A 13,724-nucleotide genomic window follows, 5' to 3' on the forward strand; every position below is an offset into this window, starting at 1 on the left:
CCTCGGTGTGCTCCGAGGTGCGAACCCGAGAGCGCTCCGAGGTGCCCACGAAGTCGAAAGTCGGGTTAATTGCATTGTTTTCCCCGGGTGCGCTCCGAGGTGCGCAACATCGGTGCGCACCAAGGAGGGCTCCGAAGTGTGCTCCAAGGTGCGCACGATTCGGAGCTCGGTTTGCCCGGGGTGCGCACACCTTGGCTGGGTTGCGCACCCTTTGTGCGCTCCAAGGTGCGCACGAAGTCGGAGCTCGGTTTGCCCCGGGTGCGCACCTTCGCCAGGGTGCGCACCTTGATGCGCACGCCTTGGCTGGGCTGCGCACCTTGGTGGGCGCCATGGTGCGCACCTTTCGTGCGCTCCAAGGTGCGCACGAAGTCGGAGCTCGGTTTGCCCCGGGTGCGCACCTTGGTGGGCGCCATGGTGCACTCCGAGGTGCCCAAGATTGGTGCGCAACAAGGAGCGCTCCGAAGTGCGCTCCAAGGTGCGCAGGTGCGCGCGAAGTCGAAAGTTGGGTTAATTGTCCGGTTTGCCTCGGGTGCGCACCTTGCGTGCACCTTCGCCAGGGTGGGCGCCTTGGTGCGCACACCTTGGCTGGGCTGCGCACCCGGGCGCGCACACCTTGGCACCCGCGTTTCCTTCATTTTAAATTTTTTTTTTTTACAATCTCTCAAGTGGGAAATTCTATAATCTCAACTTTTTTTGCCTTTTCAGGAAACTTTTGAATGGAGCGCATCATTGGTGCGCTCCGAAGTGTGCTCCAAGGTGCGCACCTCTGGTGTGCTCCAAAGCTCTCTCCAGCTGCGTGCACCTGCCCCGGCCGCGCACCCGGCCCCGCCCAGCTTCGCTCACCTGTCCCGGGCGTCTGGTGCGGAACCTTAGAGTAAGAAACATCACCGTGCACCTTGGCCAACGTGCGCGACTCGACCGAGCGCGCACTGGCCGAGGTGCACACCGATTTCACCTGGGTGCGCGCGCAGCACCTCGGGCGCACCGGGGTGCGCGCACAACGCCCGGGTTGCACCGTGGCCTGTGTGCTCGGGGCGCCTCGGGTGCGCGCTCGGTGTCGCCCCCCGCGCGCGCGGTAGTGCGGGCAGCGCACCCCGGCCCGGCCCGGCCCCGACGAGAACGCAAACGGGCAAAAGGTTTATTCAAATAGCATTGCGACGCCCGGCGAAAAACTAAGAAAGGGTGCAACACCGGGACTTCCCGGGAGGTCACCCATCCTAGTACTACTCCGGCCCAAGCGCGCTTAACTGCGGAGTTCTGATGGGATCCGGTGCACTAACGCTGGTATGATCGCACCCGTTATGAGCTTGTCGCAGTGTGTACTTAGCAAACCGCGACCCACGTGCGAATCCACCCCGGCCACCCACCCCCGTCGAGGTGCACACCCTCCCTCGCGAAGTGCGCCCCGTTCGCCAAGTGTGAGCCCTGCCCGGGTGCGCGCACCTTGCTAGGGCGTCGGGTGTGCACCCGGCCCGGCCTACGTGCGTGCACCTGGACGGGGCGTCGTGTGCGTGCAGTGTCCCGTCTGCAACGCGGTGCCCACACACCACCTCGGGCGCAACGACCTGCGCTCACATGTGGGCCGAGTGCACCTTGGTGCATGTTCGGGGCGCCTCGGGTGCACGCTCGATCTTGCCCCGGTGCACCAAGGCGCTCGGTTTGCCCCGGGTGCGCACTTGGTGCAAGGTGGGCACCCAAAATAGGGATCAAGCACCAAAACACAAGTTTCGGGATGCAAAATGGGACCCAAGGACCACAAATGCGTTCCAAGACCCATGATGGGTCCACGAGAACAAAAATGTGTTCCGAGACTTAATAAACAAATATTGGGTTTTAGGAGAAGAAACATGCTCTGATGCCCAAAACGAGAATCGACCCCGAAAAGGCCACAGGCCAAAAGTGGGATGCGAGACAAAAAAAAATGGGACCCGAGGACCAAAATTGGGTTCCCAGGTCGAAGACAGGGCAACCGGACAAGAAACGACCTCTAAGGCTCGAAATGAGTCCCGACGACTAAAACTTGACAAGAAGCACCCATCAGGCACCCAACTCGACACCCATGGGATGCCGACCCACCCGGGCTTCCACCTAGCACACCTTGGCACCCACCCACCCTCGCACCCAACCTCGCACCCAACTTAGCACCTTTGAACCCACATTGGCACTCACCCTGACCCTGGCACCTTGGAACCCACATTGGCACTCACCTTGACCCTGGCACCCACCTTTGCACTCACCTTGGGACCCACCCTGGCTCCCACCTCGGCACCCACCCAGACACCCACCTTGGTTCCTTGGCACCCACCTTGGATCCTTGGCACCCACCCCGACACCCACCTTGGCACGCAACTTGGCTACTTGCCACCCACCTTGGCTCCTTGACGCCCACCCCGACAACCACCCCGTGACCTACCCTGGCTAGGGTTGGTGCACACCCACCCTGGTGCCCACCTTGGCACCCACCCCATGACCCACCTTGGCACGCACCTTAGTACCCACCCTGTTACCCACCCTAGGACCCACCCCGTGACCCACCTTGGCCAGGGTGGGTGCACCCACCCTGGTGCCCACCTTGGCACCCACCCATCCTAGCACCCAGCCTGTGACCGGGCTTGGAACCCAACCTTGCACCCGTCTTGGCCAGTGTGGGTGCGCACCCATCCTGGCACCCACGTTGTGACACACCCTTTAACCCACGCACCCTAGCAGCCACGTTGGCACCCACCTTGGAACACAACCTAGCAACTTGGCACCCACCCCGTGACCCACCTTGGCATCCACCATAGCAGTCGCCCACTTGGCACCCACCTTGGAACCCAAGTTGGCACCCACCTCGGCACCCACCTTGACACTTGTGGACCCACCTTGCCACTCACCCTAGCATCGACCCATCCTAGCACCCACCCTGGCACCTTTGCACCCTAGCACTCACCCATCCTAGCACCTAACCTGTGACCCACCTTGACACTCACCCTCGCACCCACCTTGGAACCCAACCTAGCACCCACCCACCCTGACACCAACCCTAGCACCTACCCACCCTTGCACCCACCCTGTGACCCATCTTGGCACCCACCCATCCTACCACTCAACCTATCACCCACCTTCTCACCCACCTTGGCATCCACCTTAGCACCCACCCACACTGGCACCTTGGCACCCACCTCGGGCAAGGTGGGTGCACACCCACCCTGACACCCAATTTAGAACCAACCGAGCATGTTACCCACCTTGGCACCCACATTGCAGCCCACCCTAGTACCCACCCTATGACCCACATTGGCATCCACACCCTAGCACCCAGGCACCTCGACACCCGCCTTGACACGCACCCTAGCACTAAACCTGTGACCCACCTTGGAACTCACCCTAGAACCCACCCACCCTGTGAACCACCTTGGCATCCACCTTAGCACCCACCCACCTTGGCACCCACTCTAGCACTCACCCATCCTAACACCCAACTTGTTACCCACCTTGGCACCCGCCCTCGCGTCCACCTTGAAACCCACCCTAGCACCCACCCACGCAGGAGCCCACCTTGGCACCCAACCTAACACCCACGCATCCTGGCACCCAACTTGTGACCCACCTTGGAACCCACCCTAGTACCCACCTTTGAACCCACTATATCACCAACCCACCTTGGCACCCACCCTATGACCCTCTTTGGAATCCACCCTAGCACGCACCCACCCTGGCACCCACCATGGAGCGCACCCTAGCACCCACCCACCTCGGCACGCACCTCAACACCCACCTTGGTGTGCGCACTGCGCCAACCTCTCAAAGACCCTATGTGGTGCGCTCCAAAGTGTACACCTTTGGTGCGCTCCAAGGTGCGCACCTTTGGTGCACACCGAGGTGCACACCAAAGTGTGCACCGAGGTGAGCACCAAAGTGCACTCCAAGGTGCACACCAAGGCGTGCACCTTTGGTGCGGTCAATGCAAACGAATTCGGAAGTTGGGGTCGATGTCCTAATCGCTGCTGCAGACTACACGTATGAGAATCGGACAAATAGCTTTATATAGGGGAGGTGTTGCGTTTGATGGGTCGACTCCCCTGGTTGTGTGCACTGCACCAACTTCAAAGACCCTGTCTTGTTTAAGAAGTCAAAAGTTGGGGTGGATGTCCTAATCATTGCTGCAGTCTACGCATGTATGAGAATCAGACAAATAGCTTATATAGGGGAGGTGTTGCATTCGGTGGGTTGACTCCCCTGGTTGTGCGCACTGCGCCAACCTCAAAGACCCCGCATAGCAGAAGAAGTCGGAAGTCGGATTTTGGTGAGCACCAAGGCGTGCACCTTTGGTGCGGTCAACGCAGACGAATTCAGAAGTTGGGGTGGATGTCCTAATCGTTGTTGCAGGCTACACATGTATGAGAATCAGACAAATAGCTTATATAGGGGAGGTGTTGGGTTTGATGGGTCAACTCCCTTGGTTGTGCGCATTACGCCAACCTCAAAGACCTTGTTTTCGTTAAGAAGTCAAAAGTTGGGGTCAATGTCCTAATGGCTCCTGTAGGCTACACATGTATGAGAATCGGACAAATAGCTTATATAGGGGAGGTGTTGGGTTTGATGGGTCGACTCCCCTGGTTGTGCGCATTACGTCAACCTCAAAGACCTTGTTTTCGTTAAGAAGTCAAAAGTTGGGGTCGATGTCCTAATTGCTCCTGTAGACTACACATGTATGAGAATCAGACAAATAGCTTATATAGGGGAGGTGTTGGGTTTGATGGGTTGACTCCCCTAGTTGTTCGCATTACACCAACCTCAAAGACCTTGTTTTCGTTTAGAAGCCGAAAGTTGGGGTCGATGTCCTAATTGCTCCTGCAGGCTACGCATGTATGAGAATCAGACAAATAGCTTATATAGGGGAGGTGTTGGGTTTGATGGGTCGACTCCCCTGGTTGTGCGCATTGCGCCAACCTCAAAGACCCTGCATTGCGGATGAAGTCGAAAGTCAGAGTTTGGTGTGCTACAAGGTGTGGTCGAAGGTGCTCACCTAGGTGTGCACCTTTGGAGCGCAGGAAAAGTGCCCTCCAAAAGTGCGCACCTTTGGAGTGCACAAAAGTGCCCTCCAAAAGTGCGCACCTTTGGAGCGCACAAAAGTGCCCTCCAAAAAGTGCCCTCCAAAAGTGCGCACCTTTGGAGCGCACAAAAGTGCCCTCCAAAAAGTGCCCTCCAAAAGTGCGCACCTTTGGAGTGCAGAAAAGTGCCCTCCAAAAAGTGCCCTCCAAAAGTGTGCACCTTTGGAGTGCACAAAAGTGCCCTCCAAAAGTGCGCACCTTTGGAGCGCAGAAAAGTGCCCTCCAAAAAGTGCCCTCCAAAAGTGCGCACCTTTGGAGCGCAGAAAAGTGCCCTCCAAAAAGTGCCCTCCAAAAGTGCGCACCTTTGGAGCGCAGAAAAGTGCCCTCCAAAAAGTGCCCTCCAAAAGTGCGCACCTTTGGAGCGCAGAAAAGTGCCCTCCAAAAAGTGCCCTCCAAAAGTGCGCACCTTTGGAGCGCACAAAAGTGCCCTCCAAAAAGTGCCCTCCAAAAGTGCGCACCTTTGGAGCGCACAAAAGTGCCCTCCAAAAGTGCGCACTTTTGGTGCGCACCAAGGCGCTGGTTCGGTCGTTGCAGGCGAGTTCGGAAGTTGGGGTCGATGTCCTGAGCGGAGGTGCAAACTACACAGGTGTCGGAATCGGACAAATAGCTTATATAGGGGAGGTGTATGCTTCGATGGGTCGACTCCCCAGGTTGAGCGCACCGCGCCAACCTCAAAGACCCTACGGTATGGATGAAGTCGGAAGTTGGGTCCGATGACCGATTCGATTAGTAGGTATGCTCATGAGGTCGGAATTTGGGTCCGATGACCTGCCATGTGCAGGAAGGCGAATGTTGGCACTGTGCGTTGCAAGGTGCACACCAAGGTGCTGGTGCGGTCTTTTTAGTCGAGTTCGGAAGTTGGGGTCGATGTCCTGATCGGAGGTGCAAGCTACACAGGTGTGGGAATCGGACAAATAGCTTATATAGGGGAGGTGTATGCTTCGTTGGGTCGACTCCCCGGGTTGAGCGCACCGCGCCAACCTCAAAGACCCTACGGTATGGATGAAGTCGGAAGTTGGGTCCGATGACCGATTCGATATGTAGGCATACTCGCGAGGTCGGAATTTGGGTCCGATGACCTGCCATGTGCAGGAAGGCGAATGTTGGCACTGTGCGTTGCAAGGTGCGCACCAAGGCGCTGGTTCGGTCGTTGCAGGCGAGTTCGGAAGTTGGGGTCGATGTCCTGATCGGAGGTGCAAACTACACAGGTGTGGGAATCGGACAAATAGCTTATATAGGGGAGGTGTATGCTTCGTTGGGTCGACTCCCCGGGTTGAGCGCACCGCGCCAACCTCAAAGACCCTACGGTATGGATGAAGTCGGAAGTTGTGTCCGATGACCGATTCGATATGTAGGCATACTCGCGAGGTCGGAATTTGGGTCCGATGACCTGCCATGTGCAGGAAGGCGAATGTTGGGACTGTGCGTCGCAAGGTGCGCACCAAGGCGCTGGTGCCGTCGTTGCAGTCGAGTTCGGAAGTTGGGGTCGATGTCCTGGTCAGAGGTGCAAACTACACAGGTGTGGGAATCGGACAAATAGCTTATATAGGGGAGGTGTATGCTTCGATGGGTCGACTCCCCGGGTTGAGCGCACCGCGCCAACCTCAAAGACCCTACAGTATGGATGAAGTCGGAAGTTGGGTCCGATGACCGATTCGATACGTAGGCATATTGGCGAGGTCTGAATTTGTGTCCGATGACCTGCCATGCGCAGGAAGGCGGAATTTGGGTCCGATGACCGAGTTGATGGCGTGCCATGCGCAGAAAGGCGGAATTTGGGTCCGATGACCGAGTTGATGTTGATGGCCCGCCATGCACAGGAAGGCGGAATTTGGGTCCGATGACCGATTTGAAGGCGTGCCATGCGCAGAAAGGCGGAGTTTGGGTCCGATGACCGAGTTGATATTGATGGCCCGCCATGCGCAGGAAGGCGGAATTTGGGTCCGATGACCTGACATACGCATGGAGTCCGACTCGGGGGCCGATGTTCGATTCGATGACTTGCATTGTGGGTAAAGTCGGAAGTTGTGGTCTTTGACCCGATTCGATGACCAGACTTCGGCTGCTTGAGAATCGGACAAATAACTTATATAGGGGAGGTAGTGTTCTCGAGCATCCTCCCCCCGTGCCCGTTTATGTCGATTGATGCTGGTGCTCGACTGGTTGGAGCGCTCGGATGCAAAAATCTTGCACCAGGATTTATCGATTGTGATGGACACGGCAAGTCTCCTGATTGCTATGCAGGAGCTCATCGTGAATCTCTATGCGGCCTTGGTATGGACTCGACCTGCGGAATGGTTCGGCAATGGTAGTCGCTCCAACACGTCCTTGCAATGGCCACAGAGGTGATTCGACTAGAGCTCCAGTCTAGCTTTTGGGTTGCTTGGCGGACTGGTATAGCCGCGATCGAGTTCCGGCCATGAACGTTTTAGATAGCTCTTGGGCTTTCTGGGACGGAAGTCGGAAGTTTGGGCTGTTGTCCGATTTGATGACCATTCTTCGGATGTGTGAGAATCGGACAAATAACTTATATAGGGGACTGTGTTGTCTCACGCAGCCCCCTCCGTGCCCCTCTATCTCGACCGATGTTGGTGCTTGAAAGGGTTGGGATCGCTCGGATTTATAAACGTGCACCACCATTTGTCGAGTGTGAGGGACGCGGCAGGTCTCCTAAATGCTATACGGGCGCTCTCTGAGAATCTCTATCCGGCCTCGACACAGACTAGTCTTGCTGAATGGTTTGGCACTGGTAGTCGATCCAACACGTCGTTGTTGTGGCCGCCTAGGCGATTCGATTCGAGCCCCCGTCTAGCTTTTGGGTTGCTTGGCGGATTTTGCCCTATCCGCAAGTGAGCTCGGTCCCTAAACGTTCGAGAAACCCGATTGCTATGCGCCGACTCTCTTTCTTGCGAGCCTCCATCTAGCTTTTGGGTCTCTACGGAACGGAAGTCGGAATCTGGGACCGTTGTTTGATTCGACGAGGCAGACTACGGTTGTGCGAGAATCGGACAAATAACTTATATAGGGGAGGTGTTGACTGGAGCATTCTCCCCCGTGCCCCTCTAACTCGACCAATGCTGGCGCTCGAACGGTGGTAGCGCTCGGATTTTCGTTGAGCGCCAGCATTGGTCGATTTAGAGGGGCATGCGAGATTCCCGAATGCTATGCGAGGGCTCTAACGGAAATGTCTATTGGTTTCGGTATGGATGCAATTGCGAGTGGTTCGGCAAAGGTAGTCGTTCCGATGCGTCCATGTCGTGGCCAAATCGATAATTCGATTTGAGCCCTCGTATAGCATTTGGGTCTCTCGATGTGATTCCGCATTCCAGTCCCTTTGGGCACTGCTTGAGCCGCATCCCAGGGGGTTCCCTTCCCAATAATCTGCCTCGCAACCCGATTGCTATGCGGTGAGGCTCCTCGGCCGCCTCGGAACTATCTGTGTATCAGACGCATCGCGGGATAAGGGGTTGGCAACGGTAGTCGCCCCAAGCGCGTCCGATGCTTGGACCATTCCGAGGCGGCCCTGAAGCCTCTTCCGTCTAGCCGTTGGGTCCTTCTCGCCGCATCCCTTGCCTCGCACCCCGATTGCTATGCGGTGAGGCTCCTCGGCCGCCTTGGAACTATCTGTGTATCAGACGCATCGCGGGATAAGGGGTTGTCACTGGTAGTCGCCCCAAGCGCGTCCGATGCTTGGACCATTCCGAGGCGGCCCTGAAGCCTCTTCCGTCTAGCCGTTGGGTCCTTCTCGCCGCATCCCTCGACTCGCACCCCGATTGCTATGCGGTGAGGCTCCTCGGCCGCCTTGGAACTATCTGTGTATCGGACGCGTCGCGGGATAAGGGGTTGTCACTGGTAGTCGCCCCAAGCGCGTCCGATGCTTGGACCATTCCGAGGCGGCCCTGAAGCCTCTTCCGTCTAGCCGTTGGGTCCTTCTCGCCGCATCCCTCGCCTCGCACCCCGATTGCTATGCGGTGAGGCTCCTCGGCCGCCTTGGAACTATCTGTGTATCGGACGCGTCGCGGGATAAGGGGTTGTCACTGGTAGTCGCCCCAAGCGCGTGCGATGCATGGACCATTCCCAGGCGGCCCTGAAGCCTCTTCCGTCTAGCCGTTGGGTCCTTCTCGCCGCATCCCTCGCCTCGCACCCCGATTGCTATGCGGTGAGGCTCCTCGGCCGCCTTGGAACTATCTGTGTATCGGACGCGTCGCGGGATAAGGGGTTGTCACTGGTAGTCGCCCCAAGCGCGTCCGATGCTTGGACCATTCCGAGGCGGCCCTGAAGCCTCTTCCGTCTAGCCGTTGGGTCCTTCTCGCCGCATCCCTCGCCTCGCACCCCGATTGCTATGCGGTGAGGCTCCTCGGCCGCCTTGGAACTATCTGTGTATCGGACGCGTCGCGGGATAAGGGGTTGTCACTGGTAGTCGCCCCAAGCGCGTCCGATGCTTGGACCATTCCGAGGCGGCCCTGAAGCCTCTTCCGTCTAGCCGTTGGGTCCTTCTCGCCGCATCCCTCGCCTCGCACCCCGATTGCTATGCGGTGAGGCTCCTCGGCCGCCTTGGAACTATCTGTGTATCGGACGCGTCGCGGGATAAGGGGTTGTCACTGGTAGTCGCCCCAAGCGCGTCCGATGCTTGGACCATTCCGAGGCGGCCCTGAAGCCTCTTCCGTCTAGCCGTTGGGTCCTTCTCGCCGCATCCCTCGCCTCGCACCCCGATTGCTATGCGGTGAGGCTCCTCGGCCGCCTTGGAACTATCTGTGTATCGGACGCATCGCGGGATAAGGGGTTGTCACTGGTAGTCGCCCCAAGCGCGTCCGATGCTTGGACCATTCCGAGGCGGCCCTGAAGCCTCTTCCGTCTAGCCGTTGGGTCCTTCTCGCCGCATCCCTCGCCTCGCACCCCGATTGCTATGCGGTGAGGCTCCTCGGCCGCCTTGGAACTATCTGTGTATCGGACGCGTCGCGGGATAAGGGGTTGTCACTGGTAGTCGCCCCAAGCGCGTCCGATGCTTGGACCATTCCGAGGCGGCCCTGAAGCCTCTTCCGTCTAGCCGTTGGGTCCTTCTCGCCGCATCCCTCGCCTCGCACCCCGATTGCTATGCGGTGAGGCTCCTCGGCCGCCTTGGAACTATCTGTGTATCGGACGCGTCGCGGGATAAGGGGTTGTCACTGGTAGTCGCCCCAAGCGCGTCCGATGCTTGGACCATTCCGAGGCGGACCTGAAGCCTCTTCCGTCTAGCCGTTGGGTCCTTCTCGCCGCATCCCTCGCCTCGCACCCCGATTGCTATGCGGTGAGGCTCCTCGGCCGCCTTGGAACTATCTGTGTATCGGACGCGTCGCGGGATAAGGGGTTGTCACTGGTAGTCGCCCCAAGCGCGTCCGATGCTTGGACCATTCCGAGGCGGCCCTGAAGCCTCTTCCGTCTAGCCGTTGGGTCCTTCTTGCCGCATCCCTCGCCTCGCACCCCGATTGCTATGCGGTGAGGCTCCTCGGCCGCCTTGGAACTATCTGTGTATCGGACGCGTCGCGGGATAAGGGGTTGTCACTGGTAGTCGCCCCAAGCGCGTCCGATGCTTGGACCATTCCGAGGCGGCCCTGAAGCCTCTTCCGTCTAGCCGTTGGGTCCTTCTCGCCGCATCCCTCGCCTCGCACCCCGATTGCTATGCGGTGAGGCTCCTCGGCCGCCTTGGAACTATCTGTGTATCGGACGCATCGCGGGATAAGGGGTTGTCACTGGTAGTCGCCCCAAGCGCGTCCGATGCTTGGACCATTCCGAGGCGGCCCTGAAGCCTCTTCCGTCTAGCCGTTGGGTCCTTCTCGCCGCATCCCTCGCCTCGCACCCCGATTGCTATGCGGTGAGGCTCCTCGGCCGCCTTGGAACTATCTGTGTATCGGACGCGTCGCGGGATAAGGGGTTGTCACTGGTAGTCGCCCCAAGCGCGTCCGATGCTTGGACCATTCCGAGGCGGACCTGAAGCCTCTTCCGTCTAGCCGTTGGGTCCTTCTCGCCGCATCCCTCGCCTCGCACCCCGATTGCTATGCGGTGAGGCTCCTCGGCCGCCTTGGAACTATCTGTGTATCGGACGCGTCGCGGGATAAGGGGTTGTCACTGGTAGTCGCCCCAAGCGCGTCCGATGCTTGGACCATTCCGAGGCGGCCCTGAAGCCTCTTCCGTCTAGCCGTTGGGTCCTTCTCGCCGCATCCCTCGCCTCGCACCCCGATTGCTATGCGGTGAGGCTCCTCGGCCGCCTTGGAACTATCTGTGTATCGGACGCGTCGCGGGATAAGGGGTTGTCACTGGTAGTCGCCCCAAGCGCGTCCGATGCTTGGACCATTCCGAGGCGGACCTGAAGCCTCTTCCCTCTAGCCGTTGGGGCTTTCTCGCCGCATCCCTCGCCTCGCACCCCGATTGCTATTCGGTGAGGCTCCTCGGCCGCCTTGGAACTATCTGTGTATCGGACGCATCGCGGGATAAGGGGTTGGCAGTGGTAGTCGCCCCAAGCGCGTCCGATGCTTGGACCATTCCGAGGCGGCCCTGCAGCCTCTTCCGTCTAGCCGTTGGGGCCATCTCGCTGCATCCCCCACCTCGCACCACGATTGCTATGCGGTGAGGCTCCTTGGCCGCCTCGGAACTATCTGTGTATCGGACGCATCGCGGGATAAGGGGTTGTCACTGGTAGTCGCCCCAAGCGCGTCCGATGCTTGGACTATTCCGAGGCGGCCCTGCAGCCTCTTCCGTCTAGCCGTTGGGGCCATCTCGCCGCATCCCCCAGCTCCTCGGCCGCCTCGGAACTATCTGTGTATCGGACGCATCGCGGGATAAGGGGTTGGCAGTGGTAGTCGCCCCAAGCGCGTTCGATGCTTGGACTATTCCGAGGCGGCCCCGCAGCCTCTTCCGTCTACCCTTTGGGGCCATCTCGCCGCATCCCTCGCCTCGCACCCCGATTGCTATGCGGTGAGGCTCCTCGGCCGCCTGGGAACTATCTTCGTATCGGATGCATCGCGGGATAAGGGGTTGTCACTGGTAGTCGCCCCAAGCGCGTCCGATGCTTGGACTATTCCGAGGCGGCCCTGTGGCCTCTTCCGTCTAGCCGTTGGGGCCATCTCGCCGCATCCCTCACCTCGCACCCCCATTGCTATGCGGTGAGGCTCCTCGGCCGCCTTGGAACTGTCTTCGTATCGGAAGCATCGCGGGATAAGGGGTTGTCACTGGTAGTCGCCCCAAGCGCGTCCGATGCTTGGACTATTCCGAGGCGGCCCTGCAGCCTCTTCCGTCTAGCCGTTGGGGCCATCTCGCCGCATCCCCCACCTCGCACCCGGATTGCTATGCGGTGAGGCTCCTCGGCCGCCTTGGAACTATCTTCGTATCGGACGCATCGCGGGATAAGGGGTTGTCACTGGTAGTCGCCCCAAGCGCGTCCGATGCTTGGACTATTCCGACGCGGCCCTGTGGCCTCTTCCGTCTAGCCGTTGGGGCCATCTCGCCGCATCCCCCACCTCGCACCCCGATTGCTATGCGGTGAGGCTCCTCGGCCGCCTTGGAACCATCTTCGTATCGGACGCATCGCGGGATGAGGGGTTGTCACTGGTAGTCGCCCCAAGCGCGTCCGATGCTTGGACCATTCCGAGGCGGCCCTGAAGCCTCTTCCGTCTAGCCGTTGGGGCCTTCCCGCCCCATCCCTCGCCTCGCACCCCCGATTGCTATGCGGTGAGGCTCCTCGGCCGCCTTGGAACCATCTGTGTATCGGACGCATCGCGGGATAAGGGGTTGGCACTGGTAGTCGCCCCAAGCGCGTCCGATGCTTGGAGCATTCCGAGGTGGCCCTGAAGCCTCTTCCGTCTAGCCGTTGGGGCCTTCCCGCCCCATCCCTCGCCTCGCACCCCGATTGATATGCGGTGAGGCTCCTCGGCCGCCTTGGAACTATCTGTGTATCGGACGCATCGCGGGATAAGGGGTTGGCACTGGTAGTCGTCCCAATCGCGTCCGATGCTTGGACCATTCCGAGGCGGCCCTGCAGCCTCTTCCGTTTAGCCGTCGGGGCCTTCCCGCCGCATCCCTCGCCTCGCATCCCGATTCCTATGCGGTGAGTCTTCTCGGCCGCCGCGGAACTATACCTGTTATTGCTACTGCATCCTTCGGCTGGTAACCTCCTCTGCCGCCTTGGAACGTTCTCTTTGTCGGACGCGTCGCGGGATAAGGGGTTGGCACTGGTAGTCGCCCCAAGCGCGCCCGATGCATAGACCGCTCCGAGTTGACCTTGCTTTCAGCCTCTCACATGCATAGACCTCTCTGAGTCGACCCTGCAGCCTCTCACGTTTAGCCTTTGGAATCTCGCCTCACAACATGATTGCTATCCTTGATGCATCCCTTGCCTCGAGCCCTGATTGCTTTCTTGGCTGCATCCCTCCTCTCCTCACAGCCCGGTTGTCATCACTGCTTCATCCGTCGCTTCATGCATTCTGGCTGCTGGGCCCTTCCCACCGCACACCTCGATTGCTATCTCTTCTGCATCACACACCCCGATTGCTATCTCTGCTACATCCCTCGGCTCTCACTTCTGCATCCTTCGCCTCCCACCTCGATTGCTATCAATGCTGCATCCGTAACCTCACACCCCGATTGCTATGCGGG

General features: G+C 59.2%; 1 non-coding gene across 1 annotated transcript; it reads right to left on the reverse strand.

The window, feature by feature from the left end:
• Positions 1-1,179: 1,179 nt before the first annotated feature.
• Positions 1,180-1,298, reverse strand: LOC131867631 (5S ribosomal RNA). The gene has a single exon (XR_009366183.1). It is a non-coding gene; the product is annotated as a 5S ribosomal RNA (ribosomal RNA).
• Between the last annotated feature and the right edge of the window lie 12,426 nt (positions 1,299-13,724).

Source organism: Cryptomeria japonica, unplaced genomic scaffold (genome assembly GCF_030272615.1).
Source record: "Cryptomeria japonica unplaced genomic scaffold, Sugi_1.0 HiC_scaffold_176, whole genome shotgun sequence".
NCBI classification, from domain to species: Eukaryota; Viridiplantae; Streptophyta; class Pinopsida; order Cupressales; family Cupressaceae; genus Cryptomeria; species Cryptomeria japonica.